General features: G+C 46.0%; 1 long non-coding RNA gene across 1 annotated transcript; it reads right to left on the bottom strand.

Moving 5' to 3' along the window:
• Positions 1 to 11,784: 11,784 nt before the first annotated feature.
• On the bottom strand, positions 11,785 to 14,825 carry LOC147022972 (uncharacterized). The gene is made up of 3 exons (XR_015059971.1): positions 13,535 to 14,825; positions 13,306 to 13,420; positions 11,785 to 12,894 (listed from the first exon to the last, which is right to left on the bottom strand). It is a non-coding gene; the product is annotated as an uncharacterized LOC147022972 (long non-coding RNA).
• Between the last annotated feature and the right edge of the window lie 40 nt (positions 14,826 to 14,865).

Here is a 14,865-nt window from a genome sequence, read left to right as displayed (position 1 = left end):
GACCCAAGAAACCCGTAATCCCAGCGGCTCCGACTCCTCTTTCAGCACCTCGAGGGCCCCCAAAAGGATGTCTAAAGTCTCCGCAAAGATGACTGCATCGTCTGCAAAATCAAGGTCCGAGATCTTGACATTCCCAAACGATGCACCGCAGCTTGATCTCTCTGACATCCTCCCTAAAATCCAGTCCATACAAGTGCTGAAAAGTGTGGGGGCCAGTACACACCCCTGACGAACTCCAGTAACAACTGGAAATAAGTCAGAGATGGTACCACCACACTTCACAGCACTCTCAGTACCAGAGTAGAGTTCAGACATCAGATCGATCAGTTTTGGTGGCACCCCACGAAGACCAAGAATCCTCCAGAGGACATCCCGATTCACTGAATTGAACGCTTTACAGAGATCAACATCGGCTGCAAGCAGCCCCTGCCAAAACTCTCGTCTGTGTTCGGTGAGGACACGAAGGGCAAGGATACGGTCAATCGTTGACCTCTTTGGTGTAAAGCCTGACTGCTCTGGACGCTGGTGCTCAAGCAGATGGTGGCGAACCCTATCAAGAATTATCCGAGCAAAGACCTTGCCTGGCACTGAGAGCAGCGTCACCCCTCGGTAGTTGTTGCAGTCTTGGCGATCACCCTTCCCTTTCCAGAGAGGGACAACAAGGCCCCTCTTCCAGTCATTTGGGATGATGCCTGTGTTCCAGGCAGAGCACAAAACTGCATGCAACGACACGAGTGCAGCATTTCCACCAGCCTTGAGAAGTTCAGCATGGATGCCACAGATCCCTGGAGCTTTACCCCGTTTCAACTGGTTCACCGCAACCCGTGTTTCCACAAGCGAAGGTGGACCACAGTTGATTCGAGGGTCAGCAACAGGGATTGTAACACCCTTGACGTCCAACTCGACAGCTGGGGGATCAGCCTGGTAACCGGCCCAGCGGGCCTTCACTTCAGACTCCTCTGTCAAGAGCCTACCACTCTCTGCTCGAACTGCAGTGCTCCGAGGGATGGGCTTGGATGAACGCAATGCGCGAATCCCCCTGCAAGTGGGACGAGAATCACCTGTCCACAGGTGATGCTCTACCCCCTCACCGATTCCTCGCACATAGGCCTCCTTGTCCACCCTCAGTGCACTACAGTTTTATGCCTCAGCTCCCTGAACAGCTCAGCTCTGCCATTCAGCCTGGCCCTGCGACTCTGGTCAATGGTATCCAGTGTCCCTTGAGAGACACAATTCTTCTTTGCCCTGCGGTGAGTTCCAAGACATCCACCGGCAACATCCAGGACGGTGGTCTTGAAGGCACTCCACAACTCTTCAGGACCCCCCAAAGCACCCAGACCCCCCAAGTATCCACTCAGCCTGTTCGCAAACTCCTCAGCTACTCTCTCATCCCTGAGCTTGCCAACATCCAGCCAAGGCTGGGATGGTACCATTCTCCAGGATTTAAGGTGCAGCTTTAGAGTTGCTACAACAAGCCTGTGGTCAGTATTGAGGACCTGAGCACTCCGGTAGACCCTGCAGTTCTGGATCATCCTCCAAAGACCGTCAATGAGGACATGGTCAATCTCCTTTGCCACACCGCCAGCGTTGGAATACCAAGTCCAGCGATGAGCTTGTGGGTGCTGAAACCATGAACCAGCCACCCTAAGTCCATGACTTCTTGCAAAGTCAAGGAACTTAGTGCCATTCTGGTTCATAGTTCCTGACCCATGGGGACCAACACACACCTCATAACCGTCCCTATCAGTTCCAGTCGATGCATTGAAATCCCCCAAGACTAGAAGTGTATCTCGTCTGGGGCACTGATCAACCACAGACTCGAGCGTGGCGTAGAATGCATCCTTCACGGTGAGATCACTCGCCTCAGTCGGAGCATAAACAGAGACCAGGGAAATGACACCTAAGGAGTGACGAATCCTTAATCTCATAATACGCTCGTTGACCGGTGTTACCTCAATTATCATTGGGGTCAGCTTATTGGACACAGCTACAGCAACTCCTTGGGTATGGTAACCATCAGAGTGACCAGACCAATAGTCGGTGTAACCACCCACCATTATCTCGCCGCAATCCGGTCTCCGAACCTAAGAGAGAGCTGCAGTCCTGATGTCCAAACGCTTGAGCTCAGATGATAACAGAAACAGGTGATCATCCTCTCTTAGGGATAGGACATTCCAGGCACCCACCCGAAGGGACCGCCTCAGGTTAACCCAAGGAGACCGCCGTCTGGTGGACGACACCTCAGCACCACTCCGACACACTCTCCCGCAATCTGACCCAGGGATGTTACCCCGTGGTTTCCTTCCTATCATCAAAGATTGGGGGTCCCGAAAGCTTTGCCCCAATCCCGTCATCCGGTGAGCTTCCCTGCGAAGGGAAGCTGCACAGGAGGTACTCCCACGGAGTGGGTTTTCAGATTTTTTTTGCGTTTTTGCGTTTTGCGGAATGAAGCGTTTTACGGTGGCCGGAGTGCAAATCCTGCCACCAACCTCCTAATAAGAAGTAACCCAACTGCAGGAGGACGTCCGCAGACACAGTTGGGCACTAGATATGGATGGCCGTTGGCTCACAAGGAGCTCCTCCACCCTTTGACAGATTTTGTTTTTAATCCTGCTGGGTGTCCATATCCAAACACCCTCCTCACCAGAAAACCTGGTGGGGGAGACGGTTTAGTCGCCGACAACCCGACCATGGAACAGGTTAGTACAGGTTTACATGGTACCTGTAGCAGGTCACAGATCGAACCTGAACCTGACCTAATTCTGGGTACTACTCAACTACCCACCCTGTTGGCAATCTTGTTCCAAGCATGTGACATCTTCTTCTGATGCATACCTTTATGTGGGCGGTGTACTGGCAACTGACAGCTTTGTGTAGGCAAAAAAAAAATAATATCCCATGAAGTTATGTGCATGAAACAAAAACACACCTACTGCTTATAATTCAAAAAACCTCACTGAACTGGAAAACGTGGGGACAGGAATACTGCACTGTAAATGGTGGAGCCTTGTAATACCCTCGCCCACCTGGAGGTGGCACTACACAATACACATTTACATGGTATGCCTGGTGTTGGCTTAATGGTTAGGGTGGTGGGCTTTGGGATCCTAGGATCCTGAGTTAAAATCCCACTCGGCTGTTGAATTAATACCAGGTGGGGTTGACTCTGCCTGTCATCCTTCCAAGGTCGGCAAAATGAGTGCCCGCTTGCTGGCGACCCGTCCAGGATTGCACCCAATAGCCAAGGAGACTGCTGAGGCTGCACCAACGCTCTGCACAGCGTCTGGTCCCAATGGATGGATTTCCATGGAGAATTTGCATCCACATTCCCCCAAAACCACAGGCAAAGAAAAACACCCCTATATACATTAATTGGGGTCATGCTGATTCTATGTAGCAAGTCTGTATGTAATCGGCCCACAACTGTAGGAGTAGCGCGATAAACAAACACACAAACACCGGTCCGTGATGTATAGTAAGGATAAGGGAAGAAATGGGCAAGTGATTGTGAATTTAACGTTCCATCTTTATTTACTTTTAACATTCTTCTTAACAAACGGGAACAGGAACAACGCATGCATGATAGGCTGAATGGCCTTCTCATGCACCAAAATTCCCTGTGTATATTTGAGTAATGTTGTTAAGAATAGGAAGAAATGGAGAGGGGAGGACAGGGAGTTGGGGTGAGGGTGCATGGAGTTGAAAGAGGAAGATTGAGACGTTGGTAAGTGGGGGGGGGGATTGAAGACTTGGGGTTGAAAGGGGAATTGAGTGCTTGGGGTTTGGGGCAGTTGAGGACTTGAAGAAGAAAGGGGGATGGGATGACAGAGTTGGCTTGGGGAAGGGAGGGCAGAAAGGGGACAGAGTTGGGATTGAAGAGTTTGATGCTTTTGAGGTGGGGAAGTTGAGGATATTGGGATGGGAAGGGGTTCGAGGATTTGAAGAAAGTGGATGAGAGCACAGAGTTTATGGGTGGTTGTGGGGGGGGGGGGGCAGAGAGAGGATGAGGACAGAGTTTGGAGGGGGTTGAGGACTTGGGATTGTGTGTATGTGGGGGGGTTAGGGACCTGAAGTCATATTTTACCGAATGCAGAATTTCCATGGGTCCAAGATGGTCCCATTAGGTGTTTTGGGTCATCTAAGTAGTTTGGGATTCTTTCAGTATTTTGGGTCATCATGGTCTTTCTGTGTCCTCACATCTTTTGGATCCCTTGGGTCTTTTGGGGCCCCGAGTTATTTTGTGTGTTTGGGATCTTTGGAGGAAAAATCAGCAAACCACACCTGTTTGTTTGTATACATTGTCGAGGCTCGTATGAGAGATAACACACAACACATAACAAGGGGGGCAGGAGAGAATAGGGGCGGGAGAGGGAAGGAATATACAGTGGGGAACACAGAGACACCAGGAGATCTGTGGAAGGGAGAGGGATGGGGCGGGGAACACGGGGTATACAAGATGGATACCACAGGGACTTTCAGGAAGGAAAGCAGGGAATTTGAAGGAGGTGGGTTTGGGGTGGATTAATGGGGGTAGAAAAGATCGAGGTTTGGTGGTGAATGGCTGTTTTGAAGACCTGGAGGGAAGAATGGGATTGAAGTGAGTGTGGGAGGTTATTCCAAAGGCAGGGAAAAAGAGGAATGAAAGAGTGAAGGTGATCAGTGATTCGTGACCAGGTTGTGATTTTATCCAGGTCTGCAGAGATTGAAGAAGCTACTGATTGCCGATCTGAGGGATGAGAGATGATACGGAAGAGGGTGGAGTCATCAGCAGAGGGTCTTTTGCATATTTAAGGGTCTCCAGGGTCTTTTGCTTCTTCTGGGTGTTTTAGGTCTTCTGGGTCTTTTGGAACATCTGTCTATTTTGGGTCTTTGCAGTTTTTGGAGTATTTTGGGTCCTTGGGGTCATTTAGGCCCTCAGGGTCATTTGTGTCGTATATCCTGGTGTTGGCGCAGTGGTTAGGGCAGCAGGCTTGGGATCCAAGAGGTCCTGAGTTCAAGCCCCGTTGGGCCACTGAATTAATACACCAGGGGGTTGACTCAGCCTGTCATCCTTCTGAGGTCGGCGAAATGAGTACCAGTATACTGGGCCGGTGTATACCCTGGTTAAAATAGGTGTACCATATCCCTGTGTCGTAAGAGACGACGAGGGTTGCGTCAGGAAGGGCATCCGGCGTAAAACATGTGCCAAATCACTATGCGGATCATACGGATGATCCGCTGTGGCGACCCCTCACGGGAACAGCCGAAAGAAGAAGAAGAAGAGGTCATTTGTGTCGAGTCCTCGATAAGGGGGGGGGAGGTCTTTTGGGGCCTCTGAGTACTTTAGGTAAGTATTTCAGGTTACAATTGTGACATTGTGGGTGATGTCAGGTCAGCTGTCTAACCAATGGGTGAAGAGCGGATATACAGTGCCGAGAGAAAGTTCACACCCCCTTTCAAAATTTTCACCTTTCGTTGCCTTATTGCCTGGAATTAAATTGTATTAAATCAGACTTTTCCACCTTCATTTACACATCGTAACCCACAACTTCCAAGTGAAAAACAAATTCTACAAATTTCAGAAAATTAATTTAAAATACAAAACTACATTACGTTGGTTGGATAAGTGTCCACCCCCCTTATAATAGCAATTGTAAATTAGCTCAGGTGTAACCAATCACCTTCAAAATCACACATCAAGTTAATTTGCCTCCACCTGTGTTAAATTGTCGTGATTCTGATCATTTCAGAATAAAATCAGGTGTTCCTGTAGTTTTCCTCTGCTGGTAGTGCATTTCGCAGCAAAGACTCAACCATGAAAACCAAGGAGCTCTCAAAATAGGATAAAGTTGTGGAAAGGCACAGATCAGGGAATGGGGATATAAATACTTAAAAGGCCTTGAATATTCCTTGGAGCACAGTCAAGACAATCCTTTAGAAGTGGAAGGCATATGGTACCACCAAGACCCCGCCTAGATCAGGCCGTCCCTCCAAACTGGATGACAAAGCAAAGAGAGACAAATCAGGGAGGCCACCAAGAGGGTAATGGCAACTTTGAAAGAGCTACATGCCTTTATGACAAAGATGAGTCGCTGTGTGGATGTGACAACAATATCCCAAGCACTCCACAAGTCTGGCCTTCACGGTAGGGTGGCAAGAAGGAAGCCATTATTCAAAAATACCCACCTTGAGTCCCTTTTTAGGTATGCAAAAAAATCCACTCTGAATATTCTGAAGCCATGTGGCAAAAAATGTTGTGGTCTAACGAAACCAAGATGGAACTTTTTGGTCTAAATGCAAAGTGTTATGTTTGGTGTAAACCCAACACAGCACATCACCTAAAGAACACCGTCCTTACTGTGAAGCATGGTGGTGGCAGCATCATGTTATGGGGATGCTTCTCATCAGCAGGGACTCGGGGACTTGTCAGGATAGAAGGGAAAATAGATCGAGCAAAATACAGAGAAATCTAAGAGGAAAACCTGCTGCCCTCTGCAAGAAATCTGAAATTGGGACGGAAGTTCACCTTTTAGTATAGTAACGACCCAAAGCACACAGCCAAAGCTACACTGCAGTGGCTCAGAACAAAAAAGATAAATGTCCTTGAGTGGCCCAGTGAGAGCCCCGACCTAAATCCAATCGAAAATCTGTGGCATGACTTGGACATTGCTATCCATCAACACTCCCCATGCAACTTGACTGAGCTTAAACAGTATTCAACAGAAGAATTGGCAAATATTGCCCAATCAAGGTGTGTCTACGCACACAAGGTGTGTCTGTAAAGTTGATAGAAGCCTCTTTAAATAGACTCACAGCTGTAATTGCTGTCAAAGGTGCTTCCACAAAGTATTAACTCAGGGGGAGTGGACACTTATTTAACCAAGATATTCTAGTTTTGTATTTTTAATTAATTTTCTGAAACTGGTATAATTTGTTTTTCACTTGGAAAGTTATGGGTTACGATGTGTGAATAAAGTGGAAAATGTCTGATTTTATACAATTTAATTCCAGGCTATAAGGTAACAAAAGGTGAAAATTTTGAAAGAAGGTGTAGACTTTCTCGAGGCACTGCACATACACATACATACATAGGAACATACATAATCACATCAACTTGCTCCTTTATATATAGATGATGAGACACATGATATGCTCTTTGAAATTCACTCAAAATCTCCCAGATCTTCTGGAGAACAAGCAGGTGTAAGAATAGCACAATTCCTTATGGTGTTCAGATTTTGAATGAAATCCATTGATTCCACACAAATGGATGTAACATGTTTGGTTTGTTGTAATCTTGAGCCACTGCTTGTAAAAGTGTCCACACTTTAGTTTTTAACGACTATGAACTTTATTGTCAGATATATCTTGTTCTTATTCCAATGTTAACTTGCTTCAAGTTTGGAATGTTAGAAATAAACCATAAAATGACACAACCAGTTATGAACCACCTCGGACACGGGCAACACAAAGGTCGTCACAGTGACGAAAAGAACAGTGACGAAAAGAACAGTGACGAAAAGAACAGTGACGAAGAAAGTCAACAGGCGGTTCTGAAAATGCCAGCAAGTTGGCATCTCCCCAACCCTCCACTCTATCTCCCCAACGCTCTACTCAATCTCCCCAACGCTCTACTCAATCTCCCCAACCCTCCACTCTATCTCCCCAACGCTCTACTCAATCTCCCCAACGCTCTACTCAATCTCCCCAACCCTCTACTCAATCTCCCCAACGCTCTACTCAATCTCCCCAACGCTCTACTCAATCTCCCCAACGCTCTACTCAATCTCCCCAACGCTCTACTCAATCTCCCCAACGCTCTACTCAATCTCCCCAACGCTCTACTCAATCTCCCCAACGCTCTACTCGATCTCCCCAACCCTCTACTCGATCTCCCCAACCCTCTACTCGATCTCCCCAACGCTCTACTCGATCTCCCCAACGCTCTACTCAATCTCCCCAACGCTCTACTCAATCTCCCCAACCCTCTACTCAATCTCCCCAACGCTCTACTCAATCTCCCCAACGCCCTACTCAATCTCCCCAACGCTCCACTCGATCTCCCCAACCCTCTACTCGATCTCCCCAACCCTCTACTCGATCTCCCCAACCCTCTACTCGATCTCCCCAACCCTCTACTCGATCTCCCCAACGCTCTACTCGATCTCCCCAACGCTCTACTCGATCTCCCCAACGCTCTACTCGATCTCCCCAACGCTCTACTCGATCTCCCCAACGCCCTACTCGATCTCCCCAACGCCCTACTCGATCTCCCCAACGCCCTACTCGATCTCCCCAACGCCCTACTCAATCTCCCCAACGCCCTACTCAATCTCCCCAACGCCCTACTCAATCTCCCCAACGCCCTACTCAATCTCCCCAACGCCCTACTCAATCTCCCCAACCCTCTACTCAATCTCCCCAACGCTCTACTCAATCTCCCCAACGCCCTACTCAATCTCCCCAACGCCCTACTCAATCTCCCCAACCCTCTACTCAATCTCCCCAACGCCCTACTCAATCTCCCCAACGCCCTACTCAATCTCCCCAACCCTCTACTCAATCTCCCCAACCCTCTACTCAATCTCCCCAACGCCCTACTCAATCTCCCCAACGCCCTACTCAATCTCCCCAACCCTCTACTCGATCTCCCCAACCCTCTACTCAATCTCCCCAACCCTCTACTCAATCTCCCCAACCCTCTACTCAATCTCCCCAACCCTCTACTCAATCTCCCCAACCCTCTACTCAATCTCCCCTCCCCCCAATGTCCCCACAAAGCCTAAAATACTACCAGTAGGGGAATTGGGGGGGGGTTACATTTTGTAAAACAGAACCATATTTGCAAACTCAAGTAAAACCCTTTGTGGTGAGTGGTCCAGGGAGCTGTCCTTTCAACTGGGATCTCTTGCCCTTGTGTGTTGTCAGATCACAACTTGAATTGTCGAACATAGACGGTGGTTGGTTGATTCATCAGTGTATCAGCCTTTAAAAAAAACAAAAAACTTTTTAACATGGTTGGTCGAATTTGAACTGGACTTTAAAAAAAAAAAAAAACTAAGCATTTGTATAAGAGCTGGCAGGGTGAGTTAAATGTGTGCGCACTCACCTCTAAGTTGTCTGGCCTGGGTTTGAATCCTGGCCAAGCTACAAACTCTCATCCTGGTGTATTCTGGTGTTTCCTGGTGTCATCCTGGTGTTTCCTGGTGTCATCCTGGTGTTTCCTGGTGTCATCCTGGTGTTTCCTGGTGTCATCCTGGTGTTTCCTGGTGTCATCCTGGCAGGGTGATTCATCAATGTGTGTGCCGTCCCTCGGATGGACATTGAACTGGCCATCCCGTCTTCCGGCATGAGTTGCTGAACGTTAAAGATCCCATGGTGTCTTTCACGAGGAGTAGGTGTGCAGTATGAACAAATCCCAACTCGTCTGCCTCGGAGTGCCGACCCCTCCATGATGATTATACCTTGAACCAAAAAACTCCTTCAACAGAAACTACAAACTTTATCGAGCCTGGTGCATAATAATGATGACGTGAAGTGCCATCCAAGGTGGGCACATAAGTTCTGTTCTTCCCAAATAGCTCATATAACCATGTTCTGTGATTATTACCCTCGCCGAAGGAGAGGATCTTGCATTTGGGTGTTTGTTGGTTGGTGAAAAAAAAATTTTTAGTCAAGTATGTCTGTCTGTTTGTCTGTTTGTCACACGATTTTTGGCCACAGTTTTCAAGCAATTATTTTGAAAATATTTTTGTTTGTAGGTGATTGGCCAAGGACGGCAACGCTAACTTTTGGTGACTATCCGAATCCAGATCCGGATCTGAGAATTTTTTTAGTGATTCTTCACCGTTGAGAGATAGAGCCAAATACGATATATAGCACGATAACTCAAGAAGTTCGGGATGGATTCACACGAAACTTGGTGGACAGGTTGGGCGTACCACAAGGAAGAATTGATTCAATTTTGGTGAATATCCAAATCCAGATCCGGATACGAGAATTATTTATTTTTTAAATGATTCTCAACAATTGAGAGATGGGGCTACAAACGATATTGCATGATATCTCCAAAAGTTGTGGATGGATTTGGATTAAACTTGGTGGACATGTTGGGTGTGACGAGGAATAACCGATGGGATTTTTTTGATGAAGATCTGGATCCGAGATTTTTTTCAAGGGATTCTTCACCATTGAGAAATATGGCCAAAATTGATAAACAGCACAATATCTCAAAAGGTTGCAGATGGAGTCCACAGAAACTTTGTTGCACAGGTTGGGTGTGTGAAAAGGACTAATTGTTTAAATTTTGAAGATCTGAATCTGGATTTGGATTCGAGAATTTATCAAGTGATTCTTCATCATTGAGAGAGAAGGGGCCAAAAGTTATATGTATCATAATATCTCAAAATGTTGTGGACGAGTTATGACAAAACGAGGTGGAGGAGTTAGTAAGGTGACGAGAACAAGCCGATTCGATTTTGGTTAAGGTCCGGATTCAGATCCGACCTATCGGCGGGATACAAAATTTCAACTGTTCAGCCTGGCGGAGGTTTGTGCTCTTTCCGAATGTCGTTCCTTTTCGCCAAGTTGTCATTCTGTGAGCGATTTTCATTTGTTACTTGCAAAATCGAGGATTTTGTTATTCTGTCTGTCTGTCTGTCTGTCTGTCTGTCTCCTACAAGTCACAATTTAAAACCGATCTTCACAAAACTTCACCACGTGGTAAAGTTTGTCATAAGGAAGAAGCTTGTTGTTTTTGAGGTCAAAAGGTCAACAACTTAGGTGAGATTTCTAAAATCCTCATTTTTCAGCTGATTGGCTTGAAATTTGAAGAGGATTTGCCTATCAGGTCAATGAATGTAACCAGCCAATTATTTTTTGAGGTCAATATAGGCCAAATGGTCAACATAGGCCGAATATTTAAAATTGTCAATTTTCATCCAATTGACTTCAAATGTTGAAGAGTTGTTGCATATGTGGTCATTGAATTCAGCCACCAATTATTTTTGAGGTGTTTTATGGTTAATTATGACGTCATAGGTCACATGGTTTGGCAGCCAAATTCGATTTACCATAAAACCTATAAACATCTTCTTCTCCAGGATGGCTGGACCGATAAAGGGAAAACTTCACACAAATGTTCCACAAGCCTTGGGGATACCAGTGTTTTCACGAATAATAATTGATGTCACATGCTCTGGCAGCCATATTGGATTGAGCGAAAATCTTTAATTATTATTTCTCTTGAATCGCTTCATCAGTTGGTGTGAAACTTCACAATTATGATCGAGTGGTGATGGGGAATATTTGTTTTAAATTTCAACCTGATCAGACACATGATCTGGCAGCCAGAAATATATTTTTTTTTGACTTGGGTTCTTTTTTCTTTTTCTTCTTTTTAATAAGGCTCACTTGGTTGTGCCGGGATGGGTTTGAGGGTAGAGGAGGAGCAGCTGAAATGTGAATCCTATCCAGGTTCCTCCTGATAACTTCATCTTTGCTTTTTTTCTTATTTGGGTTCCCTCTGATGACTCCAAATCAGGACCGTACACATTTGGTCTTCCATTTGATTTGAATTTAATGTCTTTCTCCCATTCTAGATTCAATTGAATAATAATGAACACCATGGGTCAGGGTCAGGTGTCCTATCAAAGTGAGGTTGCATCAAAGGGGAACATCTTGGTACCCCATCATCACTGCCAGCAGTTATAAAGTGGCAGTTCCAGTTGTGTCTCTTATTAATTACGTCACACACCAGTACACAAAACTACACAAGCACAACACAAAACAAGTCCTGGGGAGGGTCTGCAATCTCTGATTTTTCTTGTTTAATTGGTTTGAAATTAATTTTTTTGGTGTGTGCACATTCAGGTCGTGGACAAAAAAACAAATGAGAAACACACCAATGTAAAGTCACTTAATTCGGCATTGTGTCACCGTGTGCAACCAGTACGGCCTGAATGCCCCATGGATAGGGTCCACCAGCGTCTGGGTTTCTGCAGGAGGGATGAGGCACCATTCTTCCATGAGAAAGTCAATCAACTCACACCTGTTTGATGGAGGTGGAAAATGCTGTCTCAGGCATCATTCCAGAATATCCCATAAATGCTTGATTGGGTTCAGATCTGGTGACTGATAAGGCCATGACATATGGATGGCAACAGTATCATGCTCATCAAACCATTGGGCAACCATACGTGCTCTGTGGACGGGGCATTGCAGGAGTGAAGGGGGTTTATGGTCTCAGCCTTTTTTAGGAAAAAAATAAAAATCTACTATAAACCAAAACACAAGTAGTCAAATCGAACAAAAGGATCAAAGAACAAGGAATCGAGCAAGAAATCAAAGAACATGAAGTTATCCAAGAAGAAGGAGAAAAAATCAAAGAATAAGAAATCAAAAGCGAGAAACCCAAAATCAAGAGGTCAAATAATAAAATAAATGGTCAGTGGTCACCCCCACATTTTTAATCCCCATTGCCGCCACAACATATTGCCGAGCTCCGGTCCATGTTCCCAGACCATTTCGGATAAACCATGGTGGGGTTCTTAACATCCACGTATCGTGCCAACCAAAACTTGACATCATGATCAGACACACTCATTGTAGAGGCGGACCGTCATGACCCTCTCATGATCAGAGAGAGCCTCGACCGCCCAATCAGCCAGAGAACCAGCTGACCAAGCAGTAGTCCACTGCACCCAGAACTCTGTAAGTCTTTCAGCAGACTGAAAGGACACATCAAATATCAAATCAATGGGCCAAGAAGATGAGGAAATAAAAAAAATCCTCAGCCTCCAACACCAGTACGTCTAAGAAAACCGTCCACCCAAATGTCCCACTCGTCTGCACGGTTCCTTCTCTGGAAGACACGAACCTGACACAGTTATGGTGCCTGCTCGCCATTCCAGGGTCCTGGGGAGGATGGGGACAACATTAGGAGAGGGGGGAGAAGGGGGAGGTGGTAGGAGGGGAAAGCGCAAGACTACCTTCCTGCCTAGTGGGTGAGACCGGGGAAAAGCAGGAAGGGAAAGACGAACAAGTCAAAAAGTACAAGGTAAACAAATGGATGAGATAGGGGGGGAAATAATGTGAGCAGAACAAGCACAACAAGGCTAACAAAGCTGCAAAAGGGGGCAAAAACACATCACTGAGTTTATTTGTTTGGTTTTATTTTATTTTATTTTATTTTATTTTATTTTATTTTATTTTATTCCCCTCTGCAGCCAAGCCCACCACAATTCTAGGCAATGCGCAGCATTTTTATACATGATCCTAAGCATGCTGGGATGTTATTTACTTAATTATTTAACACATAATCCACACCTGCATGGAAGCCGTTGCTTGGTGTCCCTCGTTTACCTTGATGTTTCCATTTTTTTTTGGTCCACTCCCTGTATATCTTTCCAAATGAATGCTCGGTTCAGTTTCCCCTCCACTTCTGGGCGAGCACACACACACCACCAGGGGATGCTATTTCGGCTGTTACATACAAACAAACACACATGACAGCTGCATTGCAACAATAAACTAATAATAACCATGCCTTTCTCACCATGAGGTGCATATGAGGCTTCCGAAACAGTTTCATTTTCATTGGCTGAGGAGTGCAATCCTGGATGGGTCACCACTCTCACGCAGGATACTCCAATGGCAACTCTGATCCCAGAACACTAGTACTCATTTTGACGTCCTCAGAATGGATGACAGGCTGAATCAACCCACCTGGTGTTATTTTAACGCCACAACAGGGGCTCAAACTCAAAACACGGAGTTCTTAATCCAGCCACCTGAACCGTTAAGCCAACACCAGGCACAGCTGCATTATAGTAACTTCTAAAGAGTCTAACAGGGTCTACACGGTCTAAAGGGGTATAAAGGTCTAAGGAATCAAAAGGGTTAAATGGGTCTCATGGGTGTAAAAGTCTGAAGGGGTCGAAAGGGTGTAAATATCTAAAGGGGTTTAAATGGGTTTAAAAGGTCTCAAGAGGTCTAAAAGGTGTAAATGGCTAAGGGGTCCAAAGGGTGTAAATATCTAAAGGGGTTTAAATGGGTCTAAAAGGTGTAAAGGGGTCCAAAGGGTGTATTGGGTTGATAAGGGTTTAAAGGGTTATAAGGGACCTAAATGATCTTAGATGTCATAAGGAATCTAAAGGGTCTATTGTGATCAAAGGGTCTAAAGGTACGTCCCAATAGTAGTGAGGGTCTATAGGGTTATAAAATGGTTTAAACGGTCAAGGGTGCGATGCAGTCTGAAGAGTTTAAAGGGTATAAGAGATCTTATTAGGTGTCTAAGGGTTCGAAAGGGTCAAGGGGGTCTATGCAGTCTTAAGCTCTTCAGGGGGTTGAAAGGGGGTGCAGGTCTAAGGAGTACAAAGGGGGTGTAGGGCCGAAAGGGGTTTATGGTGTATTAAGGGGGTCTAACAGATAGGTTCCAACATGGTAGTGAGGGTCTATGGGGTCTAAAGTGTCTTCAAAGTTCTAAGGGGTCTAAAAGGTGTAAACTCAAAAGGGTCAAGGGGTCTCAGCATTCCAAGGGGTCTCAGCATTCCAAGGGATCTCAGCGTTCCAAGGGATCGAAAGGTTTAAAAGGTACATTCCAATAGTACGTAATTAATAGACGAGAGTGTCAGATTCAATCATGTTGTCACGAACCATGCACAGCTCTTGAATTATTTGACCGGGGTACCGGCCCACATTGGCATTCTCTTTTCGAGATACCATGAGATATTTAACATGGGACAGCAGGCTCAACGTCCCTCAGATGAAAGTTTGTCGTCGGATCCTGCGTGTCAGGAATCGAACCCGAAACACTCGGCTCTCTGAGCTTCACTGACATTTACAGTCGTCCATCGTTGGTGTAAAAAAAAAAAAAAAATCCCATTT

This window comes from Eptatretus burgeri, chromosome 7 (assembly GCF_056783735.1).
Source record: "Eptatretus burgeri isolate ZD-2024b chromosome 7, Ebu_testis_v1, whole genome shotgun sequence".
NCBI classification, from domain to species: Eukaryota; Metazoa; Chordata; class Myxini; order Myxiniformes; family Myxinidae; genus Eptatretus; species Eptatretus burgeri.
Note: the sequence above shows the minus strand (reverse complement) of the source record. Positions and strands in the feature narration are given on the sequence as shown.